Genomic DNA, 17835 nt, shown 5'->3' with positions numbered 1-17835 from the left:
GAATCTTCAGAGTCTGGCAGATTTTCTCTCCCCACCTCTTTACCAGAGAGAATAAAGGCAGGGCAATCTTGAGTTTCTTTCTCATTCTGTCCTCTCTTTCAAACCCAAGCTGAGGTCTACATAATTGCAATCATTGCTATTGCACTATTTCTTCAGGTTTCTCCATACCCACTATAGTCTCTGTATTGCCACTTAATTCGGATTTTTGCAGCACAAATATAGTATCCCTGTGAACTGCTGTATCACTTCCCATTGAGCAGGGGAGCATAATTCAGATTTTTGCAAACACCTCTAATGAAAGTTAACAATCGTTGGCATCCTTCAGTCTCAAACTATGGTATCGTGCTCTGAAAAGAGGTCCTAAAACAGCATCTGGTATGGCTAAAAAGACCAATTCGAGGATGGCAATCACTTCCACAGTGAGGGCAAATACATTCTGTCCCCTCCCCAGCCCCCAGATTTCGCTGGTTCTGGGACTGCCTCTTTGCCTCAGCCTGCTGAACAAGTGTCTCTTCGAATTGGAGAAGGAAAGTTATCGAGAAGCAGATGAAAAGGCTCCCAGAGCAAGAACCGGAATATGTTATAATAAATGACCCTTGGTATGTGGGATTGATTCAAAGCATGGTATTTAATAGAGATGACACAGGATAGATAAGTCACATTTTATTTTGCCTAAAATGTAACTATCCTCTACAGAGTAGACCAACTTTAGTTTCCAAAAAGGACATTCTGCAGAAATCACAAACTTGGAAATTATTTTTACAAATTCAATAATAGGATGACTTTTTTTTTCTCCCAAGAGGGTCCAGATCAGAGGTGGTATTCTACTGGACTGGACCGGGTCACCTGAACTGGTAGCAGAAATCGTGGACTGCCCACCCGCCCTGGCTCTATTTCATCCTATTTAGGGATGTTCTTTTAGCAAAGCACATGCCCAGAAGGCCGGGCGTGTGCATGGATGGGGCACATGTGAAGAAAGTGAGTGCGTGCATAGACACACACATTTGTGAACCAGTAGGGAAGCTAAGTGCAAACCACCCCTGGTCCAGTTATGTTGGAAGTCCACTGGGTTTACTAGCTAACTGCAATGGTTGTCCAATACATCTGGAGGATGCTGGGTTGGGGAAAACTTGAGCAGATGTTCTTCACAATAAATTTTTGACTTCACAAACTAATTTCCCTTGTGGATTTAATTCTAGTCACTATCCAGAGGTTCAACTTTTGTCAGTAGGTGTTCAGTTTTTCTGGTGAAAATTTCAGCCAACCAGCATTACTGCATTATCCAGCCCTGCCCTGAGGACTAAAGGAAAGATAAGCTTTTCTCATACCGATAAGGCATGAAGCAACATAGTGTTTAAATCCTGAGGAGAAACCTAGGGTGTCTTTCTAGGAATCCCAGCCTCTGCCTTCCAACCTTTGAAAAATGGTGACATTTGGGAGGTTCTTGGGATCAAAGGTCCTTGCGAACTGTGGAGCCTCCCAGTGTGGCCTGCCTGGCTTCAGTGGCACCAGCTTAGATTTATGAATGATCCGTTGTTTTGCTCCCTCTTCACCATCCAGGCAGTACTCAGGCTTTCAGTGCATCTCAGCAAGCCAGCCAATAAAAGCTTTTATTAGTTTGTAGTACTAATTTATTTCAGATTGATTGTTCCATTAAAACATCGCTTTCAATATTCTGGCTGGGAAAGCCTCATAAAAACACAGACGTCGGACTTGCCGAAGCCTTCACCTTCACCTGCTGCTGAGAGTGCCTGCCTGACACTTGACACAAAACTGCGCATAGAGATCGTGACAGAGGCATATTTAGTTATATATTTACACTGATGCATTTGCTGATGTGAATATCTAAAGAGTGCGGCATTTTAGGCCTTATATCATTCCAGCGTACAACATCCCATCCAGGCAATGGGAAAAATTTATTTGTTTATTCCCCCCCAAAGGCTTTGAGGCTGCCTTTCAAAATATAATCCCCCCTCCTCCAGCAGTGTACATAAAAAGCATTTTAAAACAAATCTCAATAACATCGAAGGCAATAAAACAAAGAGGACAATATATACCATGTCAGCCGTCTATCTAACCACTAATCCATATGTTAGTTTAAAAGTAACAAACAACAAACAAGAAGCAGCAGAGACATTAATCTAAAGCAGACTGTATTTTTTTTAAAACAAAAACTCCTTTGGGGCTTGCTTTAATGTAAACTTTAAGTAGAAGAAGAAAAAGAAAAGATAGACCAATAAAACTTGAAACAGGAAAACAAAAAAGGGCTTATAAAAGTTGGTGGGGGAAAATAGATTATGAGCAGAATAAATGGTTGACTGAGCTTCATCATAGTTGAATTCCTTTATTGAAGAGCTAACTCTGCCTTTTGGATGCCCCTTGCCAATCATCATTTCTCATGATTGTTCCAGTATAAACAGTGACATTGACTTGGCCACTCCCACCCGGTCACAGGACTTCCAAGCCACTCCCATCCAGTCACATGACCGCCAAGCCACTCCCACTCAATCACATCACCACCAAGCCACTTCTACCCGGTGACATGGCTGCCAAGCCACTCCCACGAAACAGGCCACACCTACAGAATAGATTCTAAAAAAATTTGATACCCAAAAATACCCTTAAAGGACAGAAGGAAGAGCCATTCCAAAGGCAATGATCAAATAATCCAGACTAAGTTCAGCCGGGAAACTAATTTGAGAAAAGATCTCTAGCATTGGTTTCTTGATTTTGTCTACTCTATATGCCGACAGCACCTTCCTTCCTTCCTTCCTTCCTTCCTTCCTTCCTTCCTTCCTTCCTTCCTTCCTTCCTTCCTTCCTTCCTTCCTTCTTGGACACAAACTTAGATAGTTTTCACTAAGGAAATGGGAGGTCAATAGTCTTCCCTTCTCTCCCCCCAAAAAGGAATAAAGTGGATAAATATCAGCCACATAGAGTAATTTAATTGCTGAAATGCAAACATCATGTTCTGAAGAGGCAATTGAGTTGGGTCTATGACATCTCAGTGCCATATTGGTACCGCCATCTTGCCGTGGCCATGTTGTAATGGCCACTCAATACAGCCAACTCAGCACAGATCATGGGAAACAGAGTCTCTCAAGTTCTCACCTGGTGAGATCCCCATGCAATTTGCCCCAAATTGAGATGGTGATGCCTTGATGGCCATGGTGACACAGCCGTGGCAAGATGGTGGTGCCAAGATGACAGTGCCATGATGTCCCATTCCATACTGAGTTTCAGGAGCCATACCAAGGTGCAGATGGGGTTCAGACGTTTTCCTGTTTATAGACAACCCATTAGGCTGCTCATTCCTAATACAGTTGATCAAGAGCATAGACAGCATTTTCCAAGAATGATTCATGGCCCAGTACAATTCCTTGTGAAAAAAAAAATCTGGTCCTTAGAAAACATGCAACTACCAGTACTTTCTATCTATCTATCTATCTCCCTCCCTCCCCCCCCCTCTCTCTTTTTTTCTTTCTCTTTCTCTCTCTCTCTTTCTCTCTCTCCAACCAGCAGTGCCCCAGCTGCAATCTCCCCAGTGCTTGATTCAGAGAGGAAAGAGGAAAGAATAGAGCATTCTGATTTAAGAGCATGCCAGCCTTAGAAAGCCTTATTTTACATATGCATAAAAGTCGGTCTTGCATTTTGTATGTGCACACATTAAAGCAGAAATGCTTTAATATATAAATATAAATATAAAATGGCCAAAAGTCTGACTATGCAAAGTGTGTGAAAATTTATTATCTTTTCCCCTCTTTTTAAAATCTGCATTTACACTATATTGGTAGGCACATGCAAACATAAAAAAAATACTGAGATGTTTCCAGCTATATGATGTTTGAAAATCCCTGACTTAAGATGTTCTTACTGAAGCTTCGCTTCAAACATCTCTTGAATGTTGCAGCAGGGAAAAATGTGTGAAAAATGCAATTAGGTCATATGTTGGAGATAAATTACTAAACTAAACTAATATTTAGTGCAATTCAACATTTGTCAGACTTACAAATTTTGTTATTCACAGACTCAGTGTAAAATTTCCAAGACATTCATATTTTGGATAATCAGCTTTCTCTCCAGCTTTGAAATCTGAATGCTTCAGATTTGTTAACTAGTCTTAATTAGTTTCTTTTTAATGCCTGCCAAAATTAAATCACAGAAAAATCTGTCATTGCTGAATACTAATACATGCTTCTTCTCGTATACGATCAGATAGCGAATAATAAAATCAAGCCCTATTCCGTTAGTAAAGGCAAAATGAATTATAACTCTTCAAATAGGAAAATAGCACAGCATAGAAGACTGGCGTAGTGATTTTATGCACAACATTAGCAATAGCACCTAGACTTACATACCGCTTTACACAGTGGTGGCTGCAATTTTTTTTAAATAACCATTCTCTGCCTGGCTGGGTGGGCCTGGCTGGGTGGGCCTATCAACTCGGTGTCACTTACGTCAAGGGGTACTTTGCTCGTCCACCCTCTCATGACAGGATGCTGCAATGGTCGTAAGTGTGAAAAACAGTCATAAGTCACTTTTTTCAGTGCCCCTATATTTTTGAATGGTCACTAAATGAACTGTTGTAAGTCAAGGATTACCTGTACAAAAATATAAAAAGCTTCTTTGTTTGCAAAAAGCTGCCCTAAATACCAGTCATTAGATTAGAAATGGGGAAACACCGAAGATCAATGAGTCACAGCCATCATGGAAACCTAAACCATTCTTTCTGAATACCTTCCTTTTCCCCAGCAATATCTGTAACCTGGAGTTACAAATCAGGCAGGTTGCCAGAGCACATTGAGGAATTAAAATAGTTAAAATACAGAAATAGCTATCAGCAGCCAAGTTACTCTTGGTCATAAATTGAAACCAGTGGTGGGATTCAAATAATTTAACAACCGGTTCTCTGCCATAATGACAGTGTGACAATGTGGCCGTGGCCAATTCACGTCGATGGGCACTTCGCCTTAGCTGTTACAATGTAATAAAGGTTAACCGGAGAGGCAGTTTCTGTAAGCAGGGCAATAAAGATGAGGCTAGAAACAACACCAGAATTTTTCCTTCCTGCCTTCCTTACAGGATTAGCCCTGTAAAGTGGGAAAAAAATAAAATAAGATTTCTTCCAACAACCGGTTCTCTGAACTGCTTAGAAAGTTATGAACCAGTTCTCCCGAAGACTTACAGATCATTTTGACAGCTGGAACACAGATGACAGGCTACAATAACTGAGCTAAACCAAGAAAAAATAACACACACACACACACGGGTGTGTGCACATGCACACATACACACGCATTGTTCTCTTGCTCTCTTGGTGATGGTTGCATGATTTGGATGTAAAAGATTGTAATTCTATTTGACAAGAATTTGTGAACTCTCAGGTTGTTTGGGTATCTCTAAGTTTTATTTATGCTTTGCTGGTGTTGGACAGGATAGAGCATAGGGTAGGCAACAGGGATAGAATATATTGCCTTGGTATGCACATGTATTTATTATCACTTGTTGGGTCTTCTAAAATTCTAAAGTTACCAAACTTGTTTCATAAAATGCAACAAAGCTGTGTTCAACAAATAGAACAGAACAGAACAGAACAGAACAGAACAGAACAGAACAGAACAGAACAGAATAGAATAGAATAGAATGGAATGGAATAGAATTCTTTATTGGCCAAGTGTGATTGGACTCACAGGGAATTTGTCTTTGGTGCATATGCTCCCAGTGTACATAAAAAGACAAGATACATTTGTCAAGAATCGTAAGGTACAGCACTTACGTAAGGTACAGCACTTATAGTCATAGAGTACAAACAAGCAATCAGGAAACAATATCAATATAAATCGTAAGGATACAAGCAAAAAAGTTACAGTCCTACAGTCATAAGTGGGAGGAGATGGGTGATAGGAATGATGAGAAGACTAATAGTAATAGTAATGCAGTGAGTAGTTTGAAGGAATTATTTGTTTAGCAGAGTGATGGCGTTCAGGAAAAAACCTGTTCTTGTGCCTAGTTGTCTTGGTGTGCAGAGCTCCATAGCATCGTTTTGAGGGAGTTGAAACAAGTTGAAAGAAGCATAAGAATCTATGGACCCTCTCACTACTATTTTTTTTATTAAAAGATTTGCATGCCATCTGCAGCGAAGCAATTCTCTGTGGTTTACAGCCATAAAAATACAAAATAAATCAGGCTATCTTAAAGTATTATAACCCCATACTAATGCATCAAAATAAAATCCAATGGTAGAAGAAAATGCTAGCACAGTCCTCAATGATGACAAGGAACAGTTCATTGAGTACTGAAGAATCTATAAAACAGAATCATTTTTAACATTTTTCAGAGTGGAAGCAGCAGGGGTGGGATTCTACCAGTCCAGCCTGGTTCGTGTGTACCGGTAACTCAAAAGATCTTCAGGTGGGCCGCCCACCCTCAGGTTATACTTACCTATATTTCCTTATTTTTTTGCAGACCTGATTGGTGCGGCAGAGTAGATTGCTGCACCTCAGCTGTTTTCCTGTGAACTGTGCGCACACATGCAGCATGTGTCAAACATGTCAGGCACGCATGAGCAAAGCACATACTCAGTGAACTGGTTGTTAAGACGGTAGGATGCCACCTCTGGGAGACAGCCAGACCTTAGGGAGAGTCCCCCAAAGGAGGGGACCCAAGCATCCCCTCTAGCTTGAGTGCATGGGAAAGGCAAATTTCATTTGGGAAAAGTAGCCCTGAAGGTTCCTGGGAGCCAAGCCACATAGGACTAAAACCAGCATTTGGAGACTTATTGGGAGCCATTGCAGCTTCCCCCAGAGCCATCAATTAGCCTGCAAGAGCCACCTTCATGCTAGGCTTTCTTTAAAAGGAGCTCCATGAACAGTGCATTGCAACAGTCTTGAAGGAAGGTGGGCCTTACTCTTGAGTCACTGTTGTCAAGATCTCCCACTCTATAGACCCGCCAGCCAAAGCTGAGCAAATGTTCTCCTGGCCATGATCTCTATCTCCCATTCCAACAATAGCTGTGAATCCAGAAAAATGCCCTGTGGTAACTTGATTTTTCAGGGGGAGTCTAATACCATTTAAAGCTAACAGAAATGCTGGTAGAGATGCATATGGGTTTTGGAAAAACAATTAACTCCAATTAGTTAAGAAGGATGCTCCATCCAGTCTCTATAGCCTCTATGTCTGAGGTCAAGATTTCTACCACTTTTTCAGCTTGGCCTATACTGAAGATGTAAAATGAAATTGGATTAAAACGGTATGTTGATGAAATCTCAGCCTGAACCAATGGATGATCTCTCCTGGTGGTTAGATATAGATGTTGGCAGACTTCACTTCCAATCATCTCTGGACAGCATGACAAAAACAATCAGAGAATATTAAAATTTTACTCTAATAATTTCTGGTAGCCTTTCTCACTCCAGGTTCATTCAGCCATTTCCAAATACCACATTTTAATATTACCTGGAATTATTTTTCTAAACTAAAACTGAAGCTACTTATTTAAAAAAAGCATTGATGAAAAGAAAGCAAAATAACAAGGATTCGCAGTATATAAATATACAAAGTATCATACAACACTTAAAAACTAAAAAGTTATTTAATCATCTAGTTCTTTGTAGATATAGAATAGAATACAATTCTTTATTGGCACGTGTAATTTGGAGACACAAGGAATTTGCCTCCAGTGCATAAGCTCTCAGTGTACATACAAACAAGAAGATGATAGGTCATAGATCATAAATCATAATTACAATCATTAATAATCAGATACAAATAACAAGTGATAAATCATAAAATACCAATAGGCGAAGCTGGTAGGAAAGATGAGAAGGTGAAAAAGATGAGAAGATGGGAAGGATAATATCAATACAGCCTACTACATGGCTAAATATCTTTAGGCCTAAGACAGTGCTGTGGGAGCTAGGTGTTCAGCAGTTTGAGGGCAATGTGGGGGAGGGGGACAGAAGGGGATGGGGGGAGACTATCTTTGTGTCTAGTTGTTTTGGCATGCAATGTCCTATAGCTGCATCTTGAGGGGACAAGTTGAGACAATTTATGTCCAGGATTTGAGCAGTAAGTAGATATTTTCTCAGCCCTCTTTCTGGCTTGTGCAGTATACAGCTACATACATATACATATACATATACATATACATATACATATACATATACATATACATATACATATACATATACATATACATATACATATACATATACATATACATATACATATACATATACATATACATATACATATACATATACATATACATATACATATACATATACATATACATATACATATACATATACATATACATATACATATACATATACATATACATATACTGCACGTGTGTGTGTGTGTGTAAAATATATGTGTAAAATGTATGTAAAATATATTTACAGGTTTATTTAAAAATTCAACTTTCTTCTCCCCAGGCAACACCGTCATTGTCCCTGTCATTGACAGTGATGAGGACTGTGATCCAATGCAACTAGAAGGCACAGGATTAAAAAAGCTTATGGAAGCTAATCTTGCCTTCAGTTAAGGATGCAGATCTGCACATTTGCACAGCTCATTTCAATTTTCCTTTATCTGCCTGTGTCATCTCTCCTACATCTAAATTGAGAGTGGTAAGCTTCTTGGGGGCAAAGATCTGTCTTATTTTTTCATATGTTGCTTTGGAAATCATCATCATTCCTAGGATTATTTAAATATGATGCCCCTGGCAATATCCTAAATGTTGCCTATTAATTTTTCCCCCTCTGTTAGTAATCTGAATGCTATGAGTTATTTAGCACCTGATGATTACTTCAAAGAAGTTTATAATTTCCTGTGTAATGTGAAAGGGGAGAGGAGGAGGGTGGATTAGAGAAATATATTTTCTAATTCAAAGATAATAATTATATCATAACGTTAACTCTTAGCTCCTACCTATTAAAACTTCTGAAATAAATTCTAATTGTTTTGGAAACTATGAATGAGTAGATAGAGTAAAAATGCCTAGATTTGAGTTTAGGAACCATTTGAGAAATGGACTGAAATAGTACCCAATAACAGAGGTGGAGAATATATGCTTCTTCAAATGACTGGTAGACCTCCAAATAATTTGTTATAGATCAGCTTCCTCAATAGCATCCTGTAACAGCCTTCAATTATATCTCTCATCACTTGCCATTCAGCATGAAGGATGAGGATGTTGGGAGCTGTAGTCCTCGTACAGTGGTGAGATTCAGCCAGTTTGCACCAGTTTGGAAGAACCGGTTAACTTTCTGAGCAGTTTAGTGAACTGGTTGTCAGAAGAAATCATTACGGCAGACAACTGTTAAATTATTTGAATCCCACCACTGTCCTCGTATCTGGAGGGCATCTGGCTTGGAAATGCATTTGGACTCCAGTCATTCAACAGTAGACTCTGCTTTCCTCCAAACTGGATTTTCTTTGACTCAGATTAAGCTGTTAAAATGCAGAGGTGGGGAGGGGAGATTTCTGTGCAATTCAGAAGTTAGTTTTTGCTTCTAATGGACTGAAACCAGAGAGGAGAGTAAATCATGGTCAAGAAATATTAAGCTATGCATGTGTTCAGAAGCACTCACTTCCTGGTGAGGCTCGACTTTCGGAAACCAATCCCCCACTGTAGGGAGGTGGAACCGATTAGGTGGTTCCGCCCCAGGCGCCTGATGGACCCTATGGGATTTCAGATGGCACTTGATGAGATACCTGACTCTCTGGCCCACAGTCCGGCGTAGTCCTTGGTCACTGCTTGGAATATAGCAGCGGTGGAGGCTCTAAACCGGATTGCACCTTTACGGCCTCTCCGTGGCAGTGGATCCAGGAGGGCTCCTTGGTTCACCAAAGAACTCCAGGAGATGAAATGCCAAAAGAGACGCCTAGAGTGACGTTGGAGGGCTAGTAACTCTGAATCCGACCGAACACAATTAAGAGCCTTTGTTAGAACTTATCTAGTGGCGATACAGGCGGCAAAATGTGCACATTTTTCTGCTCTTATCACATCCGCAGAATCGCACCCAGCCACCTTGTTTAGGATAGCCCGCTCCCTCTTGAAAGGGAGGGACGCGGACGAACCTCTACAGGGTAGAGCTGAGGAATTTGTTCAGTTTCTGTCGGATAAAATCGCTCAGATTCGGATGGACCTGGTCTCCACTTGGACGATACCAGCCGAGGTGCTGGGGTAAGGTCCTGATCGGATTTTATGGAGCGAGTTTCATCTTGTTGCTCCTGAGGAAGTGGACAAGGCCATGGAGCGGTGAGAGCCTCCACCTGTTTACTGGACCTGTGTCCCTCCTGGCTGGTCTCGGCCAGCAGGGAGGTGACACGTGGCTGGCTCCAGAGGATTGTTAACACCTCTCTTTGGGAGGGATCCTTCCTGCACCCCCTAAAGGATGCGGTGGTGAGACCTCTCCTTAAGAAACCTTCCCTGGATCCAGCCATTTTGAAGAACTATCGCCCAGTCTCCAACCTCCCATTCATGGGAAAGGTTGTCGAGAAGGTGGTGGCCTTTCAACTCCGACGGACCTTGGATGAAACAGATTATCTGGATCCCTTTCAGTCGGGTTTCAGGCCTGGTTACGGCACCGAAACTGCTTTGGTCGCGCTGACCGATGATCTCTGGCGGGCCAGGGATAGAGGCCATTCCTCTATCCTTGTGCTTCTTGACCTCTCAGCGGCCTTCGATACCATCGACCATGGTATCCTTCTGCGACGGTTACAGGAGGTGGGAGTGGGAGGCACTGTTCTAAGGTGGTTCTCCTCCTGCCTCTCAGACAGGTCACAGTTGGTGTTGGTCGGGGGACAGAGATCGACCCCTAGGCCTCTCACATATGGGGTGCCGCAGGGTTCGGTCCTATCCCCCCTCCTGTTCAACATCTACATGAAGCCGCTGGGTGAGATCATACATCAGCACGGGATTAAATATCATCAATATGCGGGCGATACTCAATTGTATCTGTCCGCCCCGTGCCAACTCAGCGAAGCAGTTGAAGTGATGTGCAAGTGCCTGGAGGCTGTTAGGGTCTGGATGGAAGCGAACAAGCTTGCAATCAATCCAGACAAGACCGAGTGGCTATTGATGTTGCCGCCCAAGGTTGGTCCCAATATACCACCTCTTAGCCTGGGGAACAAAGTTATTCACCCCTCGAAGAGGGCTCGCAATTTGGGTGTCCTCCTGGATCCACAGCTGACGTTAGAACACCATCTGTCGGCTGTGATCAGGGGGGCCTTTGCCCAGGTTCGCCTGGTGCACCAGTTGCGGCCCTATCTGGACTGGGAGGCACTTCGAATGGTCACTCACGCCCTCGTCATCTCAAGACTGGATTACTGTAACGCACTCTACATGGGGCTGCCCCTGAAGAGTGTCCGAAGACTACAGCTGGTCCAGAATGCAGCTGTGCAAGCGATAATGGGTGTACCCAGATACACCCATGTTACACCTATTCTCTCCGAGCTGCACTGGCTTCCCATTGGTCTCCGGACCCGCTTCAAGGTGCTAGTCGTTACTTTTAAAGCCCTACATGGTATTGGACCTGGCTACCTGAGAGACCACCTCCTGCCATTCACCTCCCAACGACCAATAAGATCACACAGGTTGGGCCTCCTCCGGGTGCCGTCGACCGGACAATGCCAGTTGGCGGCTCCCCGAGGGAGGCCCTTCTCTGTAGCCACACCGGCCTTGTGGAACAAGCTACCCACAGAGATCCGGACCCTCACCACTCTCCCGGCCTTACATAAAGCGATCAAGACCTGGCTGTTCCGGCAGGCCGGGGGCTATTGATTAAGTTCCAGCCCCACCTGATGGAATGGATGTTGTATTAATTTTTAACATTGTATTCTTAATATTTTAAATGTTTTTACTTTGTTGTGAGCTGCTCAGAGTCCCAAGGGAGTGGGCGGCATACAAATCTTATTAAAGTTCAAAGTTCACTCTTTTCCTTTATTCTAAACATACACAATATTTTGGGTGCATCTGGCAGATTTTGATGTTGTAGTACAAAATCAACTAAACATTGTGAGCCTGATGATTGTCCATTCTTTTGTGGAGAAAATACCTCTATACCAGTAGTGAAATTTTTTTTTTACTACCAATTCTGTGAGTGGGGCTTGGTGGGCGGGGCAGGGGAAGGATACTGCGAAATCTCCATTCCCTCCCTACTCTGGGGCCAGCCAGTGGTGGTATTTGCCAGTTCTCCGAACTACTCCAAATTTCCTCTACCGATTCTCTAGAACCTGCTGAATTTCACCCCTGCTCTATTCTGCTTATGAATTTTGCTAGTTGTTTGTTTGTTTGGTAATGTCTTTGGTCTCCTTTCCATGTTACTTGAAGCTCAACTCATTCATCAACAATTTTTAATTTTAATTGGAACGGCATGTTTCACTTTTATTTGATAGCACAAAGCAGTCTCATTTTCAGCTGAGGTTTTGGGAGTGCTTGGACAAAATGAAATCAGATCTTGTAACATAGAAGGTCAGGTGTTTTTTAAAAAATCAAGGAAGAATACAAGATGCAAAACAGACCACAATATTGAATGAATTGCCAAGACACTGCACAAATACCTGATATTCAATGAAGGTGCCTATATATTTTATAGGATAGATCTTTGTAATGACCAGATTTGAGGCAAGATCTTGATTTATTTATTTATTTTACAAGAGCCATTGGGACTATAATTCAGGGTTTCATTCATATGTAGGTGATTAATTTTTAGCATTTTTTTTAAAGGCTCTGCTTCCATTCAATTTTGAAAATTGCAAATGAGTTCTACATTAATGAATTATTAATTGATTGTGGCAATTACTACGGTTTTAAAAACCGTGAGACTTGATTCCCTTGTGACTCCAATTTACAAAAGCATTAACAGGTCTAATTAATAATGTATGTACCAAGGAAGACCTAATTAAACAAAGGTGCAATTATAGATATATAAGAGGATACCAGGGAACCAAACTGTATGTTTAATACCATTATAATTTTTTATCTGAAATCTTTTAAATCATGAGTGATGGCCTTTTTTGAAAGGATTAATTAATATTTTATACTATTGGTTATAAAAGGGATCTTGTGGAGATGAGCAAATCACTGGCAAGGGAAACTGAGATTTGTATTTCAAATGTTTTCCCTTGTTTTCACAAGGAACAAGATTTACTAGTGTTCTGGCTGTTTCTGTCTTTTCATTACTGTAGTGTTTACAAGAACTCATTCATGATTTGCCTGCACTGACCTGTTGAGATCAGTGATTTCAGCCTTAATAAATTCTGCTAATAGCATGGCAATTGAACTACAAGGCCTAGCATGTTGCTATAAGAACTCACTGGAACCAAACACTTCTGAATAATATCCAGCCACTGAAGTCTCAATTGCTGGTGCTGAATGTCTAAATAGCTGCTCAAAAAAAATATATATATATATATTCCACAAGGAAATCCCTATCAAGAATGGAAGCTGTAGAAGCCTCAGAGCTCATTTTAACAGCATTGCCAAAAAGGCATTAAGAGTTGTTAACCTAATTTTGCAAAGCTTCTTCTCCAGTAACAAAACCTTTGCCAGACCAATTCTCAAATACAGGTTGCCTGCCTGGAATCCATACTATTTATCGGACATTAATACAATTGAGCAGGTCCAGAAGTATTTCATGAGAAGAGTACACCACTCTTCTGCTCACAATAGAATCCCTTACACTACCAGGTTCGAAATTTTGGGGTTGGACCTAAGCATAGTACGCAAAATTGTCTGCTACAACGTCCTACAGTACGTCAACAACTACTTCATCTTCAACCACAATAATACACAGGCAAACAAGTGATACAAACTCAAGGTAATTGCAGAAAATACGACCAGCAACAGTGTGGTCAACACCTGGAATGCTTTACCTGACTCCATTGTTACATCCTTAAACCCTCACAGCTTCAACCTTAAACTGTCTACCGTGGCCCTCACCCCATTCCTAAGAGGTCTGTAAATGGGGTGTGCATAAGTGCACCAGCGTGCCTACTGTCCCTGTCCTACTGTCCCTAATTACTTGTATTCATTTCCTTTGTTCATCTCATGTTTATACTTATACCTGTTATCTTGTACGTGTTTGGCAAACTAAATAAATAAAATAAATAAAAATATGATCCAGCATATCAAACCCTGAGAGATTGGTCACTACCACTGATCCTTGTTTCCCTCTTCTCTCATATTTCTTGGGATTTGACTTGCATGCACTTGAGTAACAGGAAGTCCTTTAGATGAAAGGATCCACAACACATTGTGGTTAGTTTTGGTTAGTCACCTTTCACTACGTTCCTTTCTTTGAAAGTTGACTGTTCCCTGTAATTAGTTAGGAAGTCAACATTCCTGGAATTTGCCATCTATTCTTACTTTCTGGGTGGGGACGGGGTGTGTGATAAAGGCTTTAATTAATGGATTAGCTTAGGTACTTAGAGCAATTGGTTATTCATTTTATGAGCACAGCTTCACAATTGTGCTCATAAAAATAGCATAGAATAATAAGAAAATATTTCTGTTGCAAAAAAGGAAATCAGTAATTAAAAACCCCTTCCTTTTCTACAGGGAACAGCAAGTGATTAAAGAGCTGATTCAAGAACGCTGAGGTCATTCAGCTGAAAAAAAAAGGGGGAGGGGAAGCAGCCACACTATACAGTACCTGAAAAAAAGGAGATTTAAGACAGGATAGTTTCAAAAAACTTGACAAATGCTCACATCTTTGCAACTGTACAAAAAAAACCCAAAATAAAACATACAAATCATATTTGAGATGAGAGAGAAGCACAACATGAACGTTGCACTTGTCAGGAATAAAAACTATGTTTTCTATAAAAATAGTGTCAACAAAAGATATAAAATCTGAATAAAGCAGTCATTATCTCTAATGTTACTATATACCAGTGTCAATCCCTTGATTATGTAATGGTCAATGCCTTACGGTTAACCTGTGAAACATGGGCCATATTTGGAGCCCACCCATTTTCTGTGGCTTCTTCAGCATCCCAAGGTTATGCTACCAATATTTTACAGGATTATATGAAAATTCAGTCACCAGAATTTTCTGGATTTTTGTAATCAAACAAACAAAACAGTCCTGTTAAGTTCTCAAAGTTAAACAAAAAATGTTCTAAACTCCTGTTCTTGGTAAAACTTCAAACCAGAGTTTAAAATCATCCAGCAGCACAGCTACTTCAAACTTCTGCCTACACTAAAGTGTAAAATGCTTGCTAACCTGCTGAATACCCCCCCCCTCAATCAAGCTTAGGAACGTTTTGCTTGGAATCTGTGGTTAACCTTGGTTGCCTGAGCTCATATCTCCCTATGGTTTGCTTTTCTCAGTATATAGGCTTTGTTTTTACTAATGCTTCAAATCCCCATCTCTCCCTTTGATACACACCCTTGCCCATTGCCTTCCTGGTGTTTTATAGTTCTTTGGTCACTTAGTCATCCCCTATACCTATGAATTATTGAGAAGAACCAGCGATGCCTGCTGTGATTTGCAGTCATCTACACCCCACCTTGCCCCACTAACTGCCCTGGAATCTAATCTCTTGAAGAAAACAGTATGTTCTCCTACTTCCATTCCAAGCCCAAGATGTTTTAGAGGAGGGATGATCAGACAAGGTAGCCATGACTGACAATAGCTGTTAATAAATTATTGACACGGGGATACAATTTTCTCAGCAGTAGGCTGCTTTTCCTTAGTGCTATACAATCTGAACTCATCGGGAAGTCACTGAACTCCCTCACACAATCTAGATTTCACTCCACTCCACCCTTTCAGTTTCTTTCAACTTCAGTGAAGATCAAACAGCCTGTGTAAAAATCTCAGGGCTATTTGATTTGATTTTAAAATACAATCTTTGAGGAGGGTTTTAAATCTAACTTCCTGTGATTGTTAGTATTGTGTTGAAAATCTGCAGGAGATGAAATGAGTAATGGGTTTGGGAAGGGAAGCGAAGGGAAGGGAAGGGAGGAAGGAAGGAAGGAAGGAAGAAGGAAGGAAGGAAGGAAGGAAGGAAGGAAGGAAGGAAGGAAGGAAGGAAGGAAGGAAGGAAGGAAGGAAGAAACAGCTCTTCTGTTTGTTTGTGTGATAGTTGTGTATTCCATGGCTATGTAGCTGCTTCATAAGAATGAGTTTTCCAAGTACTTTAGCAACATTAGCAAATCCAGTGACAGCAAAACTAGATTAGAGTGGCAAACCATCTTTAATATCTTGTGGTGGAATTAGTAGTTTCAAGAAAAACAATGAAATCCCTAGTTCCCATTTCCCTCTAATAGCCAGCAAACAGATTGAGAAGCTATGTGCAAGAACTGGAGGGCAGGATAGACTGCCTAAAGCTTTCTTCATTCACTATCAATTTTTGCCTGAGGAGCAAAGAACAGTTGTACCTGAAATGACAATCAAGAGAGGATATAAGTGAACCTTTGAGGAGAACATTCAATCACTAGGTTTCAGTACTGAAAACTATTTCTCCAATTGCACTCTTCACTTATTCAGAGTAGAGTAGAGTAGAGTAGAGTAGAGTAGAATAGAATAGAATAGAATAGAATAAATAGAACTGAATTCTTTATTGGCCAAGTGTGAATGGACACACAAGGAAGCAACTATTCATATCAATATAGGCATACTATGAGAATTGCTAGGGAGAAGCCTTTTAATTATTTTCCTCCTGACCAAACTCTGCAGCCTCATTGCCTCTTTGCCTTCTGGAATGCAGGCCCTCCCTCCTGGGAATCCAGACTACATTCTACCACAGTTATTATGGATTATGGACCTCAGAAATTCTTTATTTTGTATTGTGATGACTTTATATTGTGGTGATTAATTGGAACATATTATTTTTCAATTGTTGCTTTATGCTATGTCTGCATTACACTTAGTTTAGTGCATGATAAATAAAACTACTACTGGTAATTCATGCGGCAATTAGAGGAGAAAAGTTATCGAGCAAAGGAACAATTAAACAATTCCTCTTATTTGTCCTTCTTTTCTTGCAAGTGGCTTCTTTACTTCACTACCTTAGAATGTTTGGGTTTTAAAACATGAAAATTGCAATTGTTTCTACTTTCATAATATTTCTATACCCCCAGACTCTAAAATTTTATTTAAAAAATCCAAAACAGAAAATAAGATGATTTCAGAGCTTATGAAAAACCCTTCACTTGAATTGGCTTTAATGATGTAAAGGTGGGATGAAAATTATCAATGAACTAGAAGTAAAATTAGAAGCACAGGGTTACTTTTATAAATTAAATCCATCCACAAGTATGCAATACACACACAACTCCAAAGTTTCATATACACTTGGGAAGATGTCTTAATTGGATCTCCACAACAGCTGTTACTGCTGTTTATTTCAGTTATCAGAGACAAAGGCCAAGGCAATTGTCTTCTCGCATATCTTTATCATTGCTCATAGAAAGAAAGATAAGCAGCAAATTTTCTTTGAGCTGGAGTTTGAGCTTTGCCAAGCATCCTATAAAAACCATTCACTAATGCCAGCCTTGTAATGCTGACACAAATTGAGCTGTTAAAGCTCTAGCAGCTGTTTTTCCAGGTCTCACTTCCTTGTGAAGACAAATTACTTTAATAATTGCTCATTGACCAAAATTCAAGTGTTTCATGTTGAGTTGGTAAAGATGCAGATTTCCTCCATGGATCTGGAAGACAAACTATTGCACACACATACAAAGTGCAATTTTGATCCCCAGAAGGCTCTAATCCAGGGGTCCCCAAACTCATTGATGCCTTCATGAAGATTTAGATTGTTTATCAACCACCAAACATTTATTACATGGGAATAATGACCTAAATAGTACTTTAACTCA

This window comes from Thamnophis sirtalis, unplaced genomic scaffold, assembly GCF_051295495.1.
Source record: "Thamnophis sirtalis isolate CommonGarterSnake01/CBP01778 unplaced genomic scaffold, rThaSir2_p1.2 scaffold_5, whole genome shotgun sequence".
Taxonomy (NCBI): domain Eukaryota; kingdom Metazoa; phylum Chordata; class Lepidosauria; order Squamata; family Natricidae; genus Thamnophis; species Thamnophis sirtalis.
Note: the sequence above shows the minus strand (reverse complement) of the source record.